The sequence below is a fragment of the Bubalus bubalis genome, chromosome 5 (genome assembly GCF_019923935.1).
Source record: "Bubalus bubalis isolate 160015118507 breed Murrah chromosome 5, NDDB_SH_1, whole genome shotgun sequence".
NCBI classification, from domain to species: domain Eukaryota; kingdom Metazoa; phylum Chordata; class Mammalia; order Artiodactyla; family Bovidae; genus Bubalus; species Bubalus bubalis.
Genome location: NC_059161.1, coordinates 119,997,374 through 120,009,130, shown reverse-complemented (window position 1 = coordinate 120,009,130; position 11,757 = coordinate 119,997,374). Strand labels below are relative to the sequence as shown.

General features: G+C 46.0%; 1 pseudogene; it reads left to right on the top strand.

Annotated features, from left to right (window-relative positions):
* The first annotated feature begins 658 nt into the window (after window positions 1-658).
* Window positions 659-10,511, top strand: LOC102398144 (annotated as a pseudogene).
* The last annotated feature ends 1,246 nt before the right edge of the window (window positions 10,512-11,757 follow it).

Below are 11,757 nucleotides of genomic sequence, written 5' to 3'. Positions count from 1 at the left end.
AGTTGTTGGATCATATAAAATATCTTGTGGATGCGTATGACATTTCTTCCAGTACTGAAACCAAGAAATTGAAGTATTGCTCTGCCTTAAATATTTGATGCAGACTGGCATCATAGGTGACCCTGATGTCTGTCAATAGACCCACTACCTAAAGCCAGCTGTATGTCCCTGGGCTGTCCCTGAAGTCTTCACTTTGCCATTTTTCAACTTATCCTCGCAGCAACCTCTTCTCCAATGAAGACAGCAATGCATATCTCATGAAGTGGCTAGGAAGATGACATGAAACTACTAATGTCGAACATAGACCCTAGTATCCGTTTTCATTATGTTCTTAGCAGGTTTTTTTTTTTTTTTCCCCATGTAGGCAAGGTTCTCTGTCTTCTTAGATGTCCATGCAGATCAGCTTGATTTTCCAGCCAAGCTTCAAGGAAGAGATTACAGTTCAATTCTCTGTATTCTGAGAAGCTTCAAAGGCCACTGGCCAAGGACACTGATGAAGGTAAAGACTTAATCAAGAGCTTTGTGTTTTTCTCCGATCTTTTAGTGGCCTAAAGGGGAAAACTCAGGTAGGTCAGAGCATATATAACTGGAGGCTCCTGGTCACCATTGCATGTTACGAACCCAAATGTCCCTGAGTATTTTGAGCCAGGAAAGAAGCATGAAGTGGCTTGTGGTCCTCAGGCTGGTGGCCTTCTCAGAGTGAATAGTCAAGTAAGTATAGGGACTGCAAGTCACATCATATTCCTTTCTCAGATTTTTTCTTTCATCTGATTATTCTTCTACCTATCAGGTTTAGAAGGGAATGGAATATTTCCCTAAGAGTCTTAAAGCTCAACTCTTACTTTCTGATAAGTAACTTGCTATAGGAACTGTGGATCCCAAGGTCTTGGTTGGGTTGCACAAATCTCGGGGTCTAGTCATGTCATGACCTATTGAAAATGCAACACCTTGTAACAGTTCAGTGCACAGTCGATGCAGATGTCGATGTGGTCCTGTGGAATAGCACTTTCTACATTTGATTCAACATGTCCTCTTTTTTCCCTGTCTACTGCAGTGTGTATATGCCTATGTCTGCATCTCTGTATCACTGTCATTTATCTCTCCATCTCTTTGGAAGTCACTGGGAGTGTATTTCTCTTTGTGTTGTTTTCTTTTACTTTTTCACTTGACTCTTCCTTCCTTCTCAAGCCTCTGAATTTCCCTTACTTTTTCCCTATATCTTGGATTCTTCTTTCAACTCTCTCTTCTCTGTCAACTTGAAGATAGATACACAGTGTTATATCTGGCAAGCAGTGTAACCACAGACAACTCAGAAACTTCCTGCATTTCAAATTGCTTCCTTGTAAAAGAGTATAAGAGTCCCCTTTCTACCTTCTTCCTTGAGATTCTATGAGAAGGAATGAATGGGATGGCAACAGCAATGCTAATGGCTATCATTGTTGAGACTGGAAGATCCCCCTAGAGAAGGAAATGGCAATGCACTCCAGTATTCTTGCCTGGAAAATCCCATGGATGGAGGAGCCTGGTAGGTTACAGTCAATGTGGTAGCAAAGAGTCAAACATGACTGAGAGACTTCACTTTCATTTTCACTTTATATACATCACTTCATTTATCCCCAAGATATCCTATTTGGAGGGTTTGTATTGTTACATTCTACTATTTTGCCGAAGGGGAGACTGAGACATCACATGGTCATATGGCTTACCCAAGATTGCAGAACAGAACCTGTATTTGAATCTATGTCTTTCCCATGGTATATGCATAAAATTCTGATAATAATGTGCCTCATAAAAATGATGCTTGGGGCTGGTGCACTGGGACGACCCAGAGGGATGGAATGGGGAGGGAGGAGGGAGGAGGGTTCAGGATGGGGAACACGTGTAAACCTGTGGTGGATTCATTTTGATATTTGGCAAATCTAATACAGTTATGTAAAGTTTAAAAATAAAATAAAATTAAAAAAAAAATGATTAGAAAATACACAGGGCCATTACAATGACAGTTATACCTTAACACTGACAGCTAATTGTAGCATCTTTGTTTTCTTTGTCAAATGCTCAGTGAAAGAATACCTCTAAGGCGAGTGAAGACCATGAGAAAAACCCTCAGTGGAAAAAACATGCTGAACAATTTCCCGAAGGAGCATGCTTACAGACTGCCCCAGATCTCTTTTCGTGGCTCAAATCTAACTATTCATCCACTGAGAAACAGCATGGATGTGAGTATTTTGGGAGGATGGTGTTCCACAGCGCCCCCTGGTGCTCTAGCCTACCACTGGGGCTCATCTGGAGTTGCCAGGTGGGGTGTCGGGGTTGGGGTTCCTGCAGAAGGCAGAGACACTGGAAAACAGGGACCCCCAACCAGAGAAGAAAGCAATCTCACCCTCAACTGTTGGTCTTTGTGACTGAGCCTGGAAATTATCAGGTGTCAGGTAAATATCCATTTCTGAGTCAAAGATGTGTCATTTGTTTGAAGGCGATTGTTCCTTCTGAACTAAGTGAGCCACTAAATTACAGATGAAGAGTGAACCATCACTGATAAAAAGTTAGAACCAACTGGAAAGCAATTGTGAATCCCCAGGCAGAGGAATTCAGCTTCCACAGATGCAAGAACAACAGCACTAAAAAGTTACTGAACCTGTATTCCGTGTATGGACATAAGAATCACTGTGGTTACTGTTTTTAGATTAGACAAAGGGCTTATTTTTACTTCAAGAATGCCCATGCCAGCCTGAGAGATAGACAAAGAGTAAATATATGTCAAATGAAAGGGTCACTTGTGAGATGTTGATTGGATGTGGTCTGAGTTAGGAGATAGTGGCTAGGGTTTATCAAGAAGGACCTCCTGAAGAAGCGGGTGCTAAGGCTGGGTTTGAAGAGACTACAGAGCTTCTCAAATGAAGACATCAGGACTTCCCTGGGTGTCCAGTGGTCCTGGAATCCCAGTAGTTATGCCTCTGGGCTTCCCATACAGGAGGTACCACTTCAACACCTGGTCATAGAGTCAATATCCTGCATACAATGTAGCACAGGAAAAATATATCAAATGCAGATACCTCTGTGACCAAAGTCTGTGAGCTGCATGGTGGTTAGAAGTAAAATATCATGTATGAAACGAGTTGCCAGTCCAGGTTCAATGCACGATACTGGATGCTTGGGGCTGGTGCACTGGGACGACCCAGAGGGATGGAATGGGGAGGGAGGAGGGATGAGGGTTCAGGATGGGGAACACATGTATATCTGTGGCGGATTCATTTTGATATTTGGCAAAACTAATACAATTATGTAAAGTTTAAAAATAAAATAAAATAAAAAAAAAGAAATTGATATCAAGAGATAAGTGACACCAAGATGGAGGCATCAGTGTGAGAATAGAGGGTAGCCAGTTCTGCACTAACCCACTCCCTCCTTCTCCCTGTAGTTGGTCTACATTGGTAACATCACCATTGGAACACCCCCTCAGGAATTCCAGATTATCTTTGACACAGGCTCATCTGACTTGTGGGTTCCCTCTGACTTCTGCACCAGTCCAGCCTGTTGTGAGCACAGACATCCTGTACCAAGACCATCCTTCACTTGCCCTGCCACCCTGTTTCCACCCTTGGCACCTGATGACACTCATCTCTTGTTTCTGCAGCTACACACATTAGGTTCAGACATCTTCAGTCTTCCACCTTCTGGCTTACCAATAAGACTTTTAACATCACCTATGGATCTGGGAGAATGAAAGGAGTTGTTGCTCATGACACAGTTCGGGTAGCAGTGTAACATATGCTGAGTCAGGACTGGCTGTGGAGTGACCAGTGGTTGCAAAACAGATGCAGGACCATCTGGCAGGACCCTTCCTAGCCTAACTCCCATAGATACTGGCCATTTTATCCATGGGATCATGTCTCTGGGGAAGCAGTGCCCGTGGTGACACATGAGCAAAAAAATTAGCTAACCCAGAGAGTGGCTTGAGGTGTGGACTTGCAGCTCCTCTGCCCATGAGCAGTTCAAGGTTCATTTTGCTGGGAGTGAGAAGAAAGGATGAAAGCACCCACTTTTATATTCACAGACTGTTCCAAGCACTTTCAGGTGATAACTGGTTTAATCCTGCAACAACCCCAAACAGCAGTTACTCTGATTAGCTCATGAGACATATGAGGAAACAGGTGCAGACAGCAAGGGCCTTGCTAAGGGCACACATGTGGTAAAAGGTGGAGTTAGGCTGGCTTATCAGACTGAAGTTGCTGTGGGGTGGTTGGGGACAAGATAAAACTGATCTGAGGACCCTGGGGGCAGTCAAGGGCTTCAGGTATCCATAGTGGGAAACTGGAGGCCTGAGAAGTCAAGGGGCCTGATAAATGAGTTCTCACTCTAGAGGACCCTTGAAAGTCTAATTAACCTATGGCCTGCCTCCTCCAAATTATTTGAGTAGTTCCACTCTCTCACTTTCTCTCTCATACACACTCACAGAAATATACACATATCCCCAAAAGTGATTTCCCCAGGCAGTAATTTCATAGAACCCTGCAAGCAAGATTGTGTTTTCAGCTTCTGTCTTCCTGGACAGACACAGAATATACCGTACATTACAGAGAATGCAGTCCATTCCTGTCATTAGGTCACAGTGATGCCAAAGAGAAGGGTATCTTGCTCTCGATTGTTTTGTCCATAAGGTGGCACCACTGGGACCTGGCCTAACACGTGGTTGCCCCACTTGTACAGAAGCCACAATGCCAATTTGACTCACTCAGGTGGTATTTTTCAGAGGGGCAGATGTTATAAAATTCACAGACTCTCTCAAATGGAACCCCAATTACCCTCCCAGCTTGGTCTAACCATCTTTGGGCCACCACAGACAGAGCCCAGCCTCAATTCTTCTCTGAGTATCTAATGGCAATGCATCTCAGTCCAGTCCTAGCCCTACTTCATGTATCTGTAAGTGGGAACACTCTTCATTCCCACAGATTGGGGACCTTGTAAACACTGACCAGCCATTCGGTCTAAGCATGGCAGAATACGGGTTTGAGGATATACATTTTATGACGTCTTGGGCTTGAACTACCCCAAAGTATCCTTCTCTGGAGCCATCCCCATCTTTGACAAGCTGAAGAATTAAGGTGCCATTTCTGAGCCTGTTTTTGCCTTCTACTTGAGCAAGTAAGTGTGAGATGGACAATCCCTTTGACCAAATTAGCTGTAAAATGCTTTCAGGTGCATGGAAATTATAGAACACTTGATAAAGAAGTATCCTGAGTGATAACCTAACCCAGGATAACTATGGACCCAGGACCCTACCTGGCTTCACCCCTGGCTTTTAGAAATAAAAGTTTATTGGAACACAAGCCTACTCCTGGGCTCAAGATCAGTAACTTGGTCTGAGGGGGGTGGGGCGGTGAGTAAGGAGAAAGGCTAATGGGAGGCAACAGGAAACAAGTTGAAGGAAAAGGCATTAGGTTATGCTTATGAATTTAATCAGGAAGGAAGGAGAAGGATGGTGGATATCTTTCCTTTCTCATTAGTATTTCACTGGGAGCCCAGGACCAGCTACCCGATTTGTAGGAGCCAGTGAGAAATGAAAGTGTGAGACACAAAAGTGTGGGACCCCTTGTTCAAGAAATATTAGGCATTTCAAGACAGGGAGAGCAGAGTTGGGGTCCCTTCTGTATTTGGGGCCTTTTTGATAGTAGAGGTCACAGGTCATTGGAGCCAACACTGGGTGACCTGAACGCACACCCTTAGAACTCCCAGGCCTTGATTTTCCTGAAAAATGACAAGGTGGACAAGGGGAAAGCCAAAACACTTCAGCACCCTGTCCTCTGAGGGTGTCTGAGCACTCAGGTCGCTGGAGGTCCAGGGCATCTTCAGAAGACATAGTGGGTGGAGTCCAGCCACGTGATCCAGATTTTAACCTCCTCTGTGCCACTCATTAGTCAGTAACAGACTTCGGTCTGGATTTCGATCTCTCCTAGACTCGATTTCTGCATCTGTACATGGGGACCTTATTAGGGTCTTGATGGGTGGACAAGCACAGCTCTCAGACAGTGCTGTTGTTACTGTCCTCCAAGGATCGCCCCCTCTCTTCTCTCTACAGAGATGAGCAGGAGGGCAGTGTGGTGATGTTTGGTGGGGTGGACCACCGCTATTACAAGGGAGAGCTCAACTGGGTACCATTGATCCAAGTGGGTGACTGGATTGTACACAGGCCTGGTAAGCCTCTCCCTCTAAGGGTCAGCCCAAGTGATGCTCCCACTACTGTACATGGACACAGGCAGAAACACACAAATGCATTCTCAGACACACAGTCACACAGACATATACACTACCCACAATGACACAGACAGACACACAGACACATGGAAACACACAAGCAGACATGTATAAACCTACACAGAGACACATATAAACATGCATAGCTAGTCAGAGATGCACAAGCACACACAGAGACACATACAAACACACATACAAACAAACACACAAGCACATAGATACACAAACAACCCATGGGTTCATAATACCAAGGCCTTCTGAGCATGGCTCTGACCATGGTCTTAAAAGACACCAGAGAGGTCTGTGTACCTGGGAGAGGGCTGTACCCACTTCCCTTTGAGGTGGGGAGCATGGTTAGAGGATTTTACCATGTGGTGACAGAGGATCAGGGAAAATATCTCCAGCCTGAACAGAGTTATGATAAGATGACCAATTGTCCAGGGCTACACAGGACATAGGAATTTCTCAGTACAGATAAATTTCAGTTAAGAAACAGGGACAGTCCTGAGAAAATGGGGAAAACTGGTTTTCTTAGGCAGCAGCTACCCAGCAGTGGAGAGAGGTTGCCTGCAGTCTTAAGATGTGAAAGCAACTAATAAAAAAGACACACCAAGTTCTTGGGCACACAGTGGGAGAGGGGCTATTACAGAGAATCAGGAAGGTGGGATCCAGGAGTGACCTGAGGGCAAGAGGCATAATTGATAGGATTCTGTGTGATACCCACAGACAAATGCTGACCTGTCCTTTGGAGTTTCTGTGGGCTAGTCATGTATTTCCTGGCCAGGGTCTCAGGGTCTGAGCTGGTTGTAGGAGAAGTGCTGGAAGACACCCTCACCCAGAGAAGCCCCTCTCTCCCTACTATGAGAATCTGCTGTCCCTGTGAATCTGCATATTCACTCTGTGTGTGACCTGTTATTTGTTCCCCACCAGATACAGCTCTCTCAAGGTTTCTTATTGTTTTCTCAGTCTTCATTCTCTCATTGGACAGACGAGCTTTGGGCATCCACTGTGTGCCAGGCACTTTAGGGAGGCAAGGAGAATAAAACTGGCCCTCGCATCTAAGAAGGCAGATGTACATGAAGTGACTTGCCCACAAAGTGAATTGTGACTTTGGTACATGCTAGACGTGCAGCAGACTTAGCAGCAGCAGACATGAGGAGGAAAAGGCAATGGCAACTCACTCCATTACTCTTGCCTGGACAATCCCAGGGACGGCAGAGCCTGGTGGGCTGCCCTCTATACGGTCGCACAGAGTCGGACATGACTGAAGTGAGTTAGCAGCAGCAACAGCAGCAGACATGAGGAAGGGTCTACAGAGAGTGACTAAGACAGGAGATTGATAAACACTGGGGAAAAGACTTCCTGAAAACAATACAATTAAGCTGGATTCTGGAAGATGAGAAGAAATTTGCTAGTCAAAGTGCAGTGGAATCTTCTAGGAAGGAAGACCAGCTTGTGTCAAGGTACAAAAGATCCTTGTGCATTCAAGTACTGCATTCGAGGATGTCAAGAAAGGTGCTATGTCGAGAGCAAAGGAAAAGAGAGCGAGAGATGAAGGGCTATTTAGGAAGCAGTTGGGAAGGGGACAACTCTGGGGAGGCTCAGAGTGACCATGATGCCCACTTTCTTCCTTTGTTTCTCAGCATCTCCATTGAAAGAAAGGTTATTGCTTGTTCTGGAGGCTGCAAGGCCTTTTGCTGACACTGGGGCAGCATTCATCGAAGGCCCAAGAACACTGGTCGATAACATGCAGAAGCTCATTGGGGCCACGCCATGGGGTTCCAAGGTGGAGGGTCATGCTCCAGGGTCACTCCCAGTCTCCACACATAACAAGAATCACCAGGGCCAACCTCTCACCCTCTCTCTATAACAGCACTATGTTTCATGTTCTGCGGTCAATACGCTGCCCTCTATTATCTTCACCATCAATGGCATCAACTACCCAGTGCCAGGGCGAGCCTACATCATCAAGGCGCAAGGACAATACTGAGGGTTGGTTCTCAAACTGGAGCTTTCTGAAGGCCATGTCAAATCATTGCAGGTACTGCTGAGCCCTGTGGCTGGGCCAGTACCTCCCACAAAACCAATCAGTTAAGAGTAAAGGGCCATGTGGGACACTGATATTCCTGAAATAAATGTGGAGAGACCACACCACATGGCATGGTGGGAGTCAGGGAGAGGGGAACACTAAGGTCCTCAGTCCTCAAAGAGCTTCAGTTCAATCTGAACTCAGAGGTGCATGAACATGAAATTAACACTAGCAATCCCTGAAATAGGCCATGTTACAAGGAGAATGGCTGGGGAGAGTCCCAGTGTGATGTCCCAGCATAATTTAACAGGCTCCCTTCCCTTCTCAAAGTTTTCCTGGTTTGGATGATAAATTACATGGTCAGCCTAGTTCTCGGCTGCATCTTCCCTTGCTCCGGCCAGGTGCCTCTTTTGTGAGTTGGGGTGCCCGACCCCTCTGTGGTGACGTTGGATGCTAATGTGAATAAAGTGTGCACTGTGACTGCTCAGCCGTGGCACTGTGTGGAGGCTTCATGTCAACTCCCAGTGGGAGTTCAGAGCAGGCTGATGGGTCAAAGAAGGCTTTGAGGAAGAGAGGGAATTTCAGGAATTCTAAAACCACAAACTCATTGAGCCATATGGAGGGTTGCTTGGTTCTAGGCAAAACTGCACTGGATTCCATGCAAATGGCATCTCAAGATGGTCTGCACTGGGGCACTGGGGACTTACTCGGGGTGATGAGGGCTACGGACTGACCAGTGGGAATGGGGAACCAGAGTACGTTACTCAACCAATCCTGGAGTGGCCAAAGAGGGTGAGTGTGTGCTGAAGGAAGCTTCTCAGAGTTCCTGAGTTAAATCTTCAAGACAGTGTTGTGGGCATTGCTCTATTTAAGATGGATAAACAACAATGAGTTGCTGTGTAGCACAGGGAACTCCACTCAGTTATATGACAGCCTGGATGGGAGGGGTGTCTTTGAGACCAGGATACCCAGATACATACGGTTGAATCCCTTTACTGTCCACCTGAAACTCAGAGTATTGTTTACCAGCTATCATTCCAGTTCAGTCACTCAGTCATGTCCAACTCTTTGTGACCCCATGAATCACAGCACGCCAGGCCTCCCTGTCATTCACCAACTACAGGAGTTTACTCAGACTCACTTCCATCGAGTCAGGGATGCCATCCAGTCATCTCATCCTCTGTCATCCCCCTCTCCTCCTGCCTCCAATACCTCCCATCATCAGAGTCTTTTCCAGTGAGTCAATTCTTTGCATGAGGTGGCCAAAGTACTGGAGTTTCAGCTTCAGCATCATTCCCTCCAAAGAAATCCCAGGGCTGATATTCAGAATTGAACGGTTGGATCTCCTTGTAGTCCAAAGGACTCTCAAGAGCCTTCTCCAATACCACATTTCAAAAGCATCAACTCTTCAGCGCTCAGCTTTATTCACAGTCCAACTCTCACATCCATACATGACCACTGGAAAAACCATAGCCTTGACTAGATGGACCTTTGTTGGCAAAGTAACCAGCTATACTCCAATACAAAATAAAGTTTTTTTTAATAAAGTACAGATTGTGGGGACGCAGGAGGAGAACTAGCATTCTCTGCAGAGAAAACAAGGAGCAGGAGTCAGAAGGAAAGAAACAGGGAGTGAGGAGAACTATGGACACACTTTTTCTTTTCGAAAAAATTATATTGAAGTGTGGCTAATCTTCAGTGTTGCATTACGTTCTGCTGCACAGCAGTGTGACTCAGTTATACACATAAAAATATATTTTTTTCTTATTATTTTTCATGGGACTTATCGCTGAATATTGAATATAGTTTCTTATGCTCTACAGAAGGACTTTGTTGTTTTTCATTCTTCTGTTTCCCAACTACCACTCCTCCCCTCCCCCGCACCCTCCCTCATGGCAACCTCATGTCTTGGCCGTTTTTGGTTGTGGATGAACTCTCATATCCCCTGCTGCTGAGAAAACCCCTTGATACTTACCAAAAGAGGGAAATAAAACCAAGAATTGTGCTCGGTCTGGATATTGCAGGGAGTCTCCAGTAAGGGCTCATGCTGACTGGTGTGTGTCTCTGGCTCCCCCAGGATTCTAGAGGCCACTGTTATACCACCTTTCTAGAGAACACTGTGAGTCCATCTACAGAGACCTGGATGCTGGGTGACGTCTTCCTGAGGCTGTATTTCTCGGTCTTTGATTGAGGAAATGACAGGATTGGCCTGGCACAGGCAGTGTAAATTCTTGGAGCGGCTGAGGAATCAGTAAGGCTGCTCCTAACACACACTCACTCACACTTTGGGCACTTCTGCCCAGGATGCTGGTGAACTGTGATTGGTGGTCTGCATACCTTATTCTCAGTAAAGAATAAAGTGTTTCACTCTTAATGGTGCTGAAACAAATGGTTGCCTCTGTTTGTGTCTGGGAGTGCAGTATTTAGAACCAAGTCTGTAAAAATTGAGAGGAGTCCTACTCCAACTGGCTTAAAGGAAAAGGAAGACTCATTGAAATGATTCTTGGAACCCAGGACACAAAACTCAGAGCAAATAAAAAGATCTCTGTGACTGGACCCAAGAAATCAGAAGTTATCAGTTCTCTCTTACCCTCAGTTTTTCCCTTCCCTCTTCTTTGATGGTCTTAGCCCGACTACTTTCTTCCTTTAGGCTTCTACACCTAGTGATGGCCTCCAAGCTACCTGCCCTAGGGTTTATATCCTAAAGGCATCCCCTAGTAAAGAAAGAAGCTTGGAGCCATTAGAGTTCAAGGGTGTGCCCTGAATGACCAACCTCAGTTCACATGTACAGCCCTAGATCAGCCATCCTGGCAGGCCATGAGGTCCTATGATTGGCTTTACATGGTCATTGGCCGTGACACAACAGCACACATGATTGTCAAATTCCTCCAGAACTACATGACTGAAGCTGGAGAGACAGCCCCAAGCAGAGCGACTGGGGGATGGTCTAGGCCATGGAAGAGTTTGTGATGACCCACCAACTCCATCACCTTCTCATTCAGAGGAATTATAAGGGGTAATGAAATAGACTCTCTTCATTCCATCTCAGATGATCTTATCGTTGGACTTCACCTCCAGGGGATTTTGGGTGAAGTACTTCATGAAGAGCTGGTTCCCTCTTGTTCCCACACCCCAGCCACCAGCTCTCTGCCACATATGCCTGCTCTGTCCTTTCCAGTCCTACTTGGTAAATGGTGGCCCCAGTGGATCCCTAAGCCATCTCCCTCCTCCAGGGCCCAGAATGCCCCTTCCTTGGCCTCCAATGTTGCTGGGGAGAATGCAACGCATGTATCGGGGGACCCTGTGTACACAGAGCCTTCAGCCTTTCTGAGCTTCCTCCAGGGGTGGAGCTACAAACTATTTTCTTGGAGCTGCCCTGGTTAGGCACTGTTGCAGTGGAAGCATCCGTTCTTTCCACCTGGACCCCTCAGTAGATGCCTCAGCTAAGGCAGCAGGGGTCACAGGTTGATTTC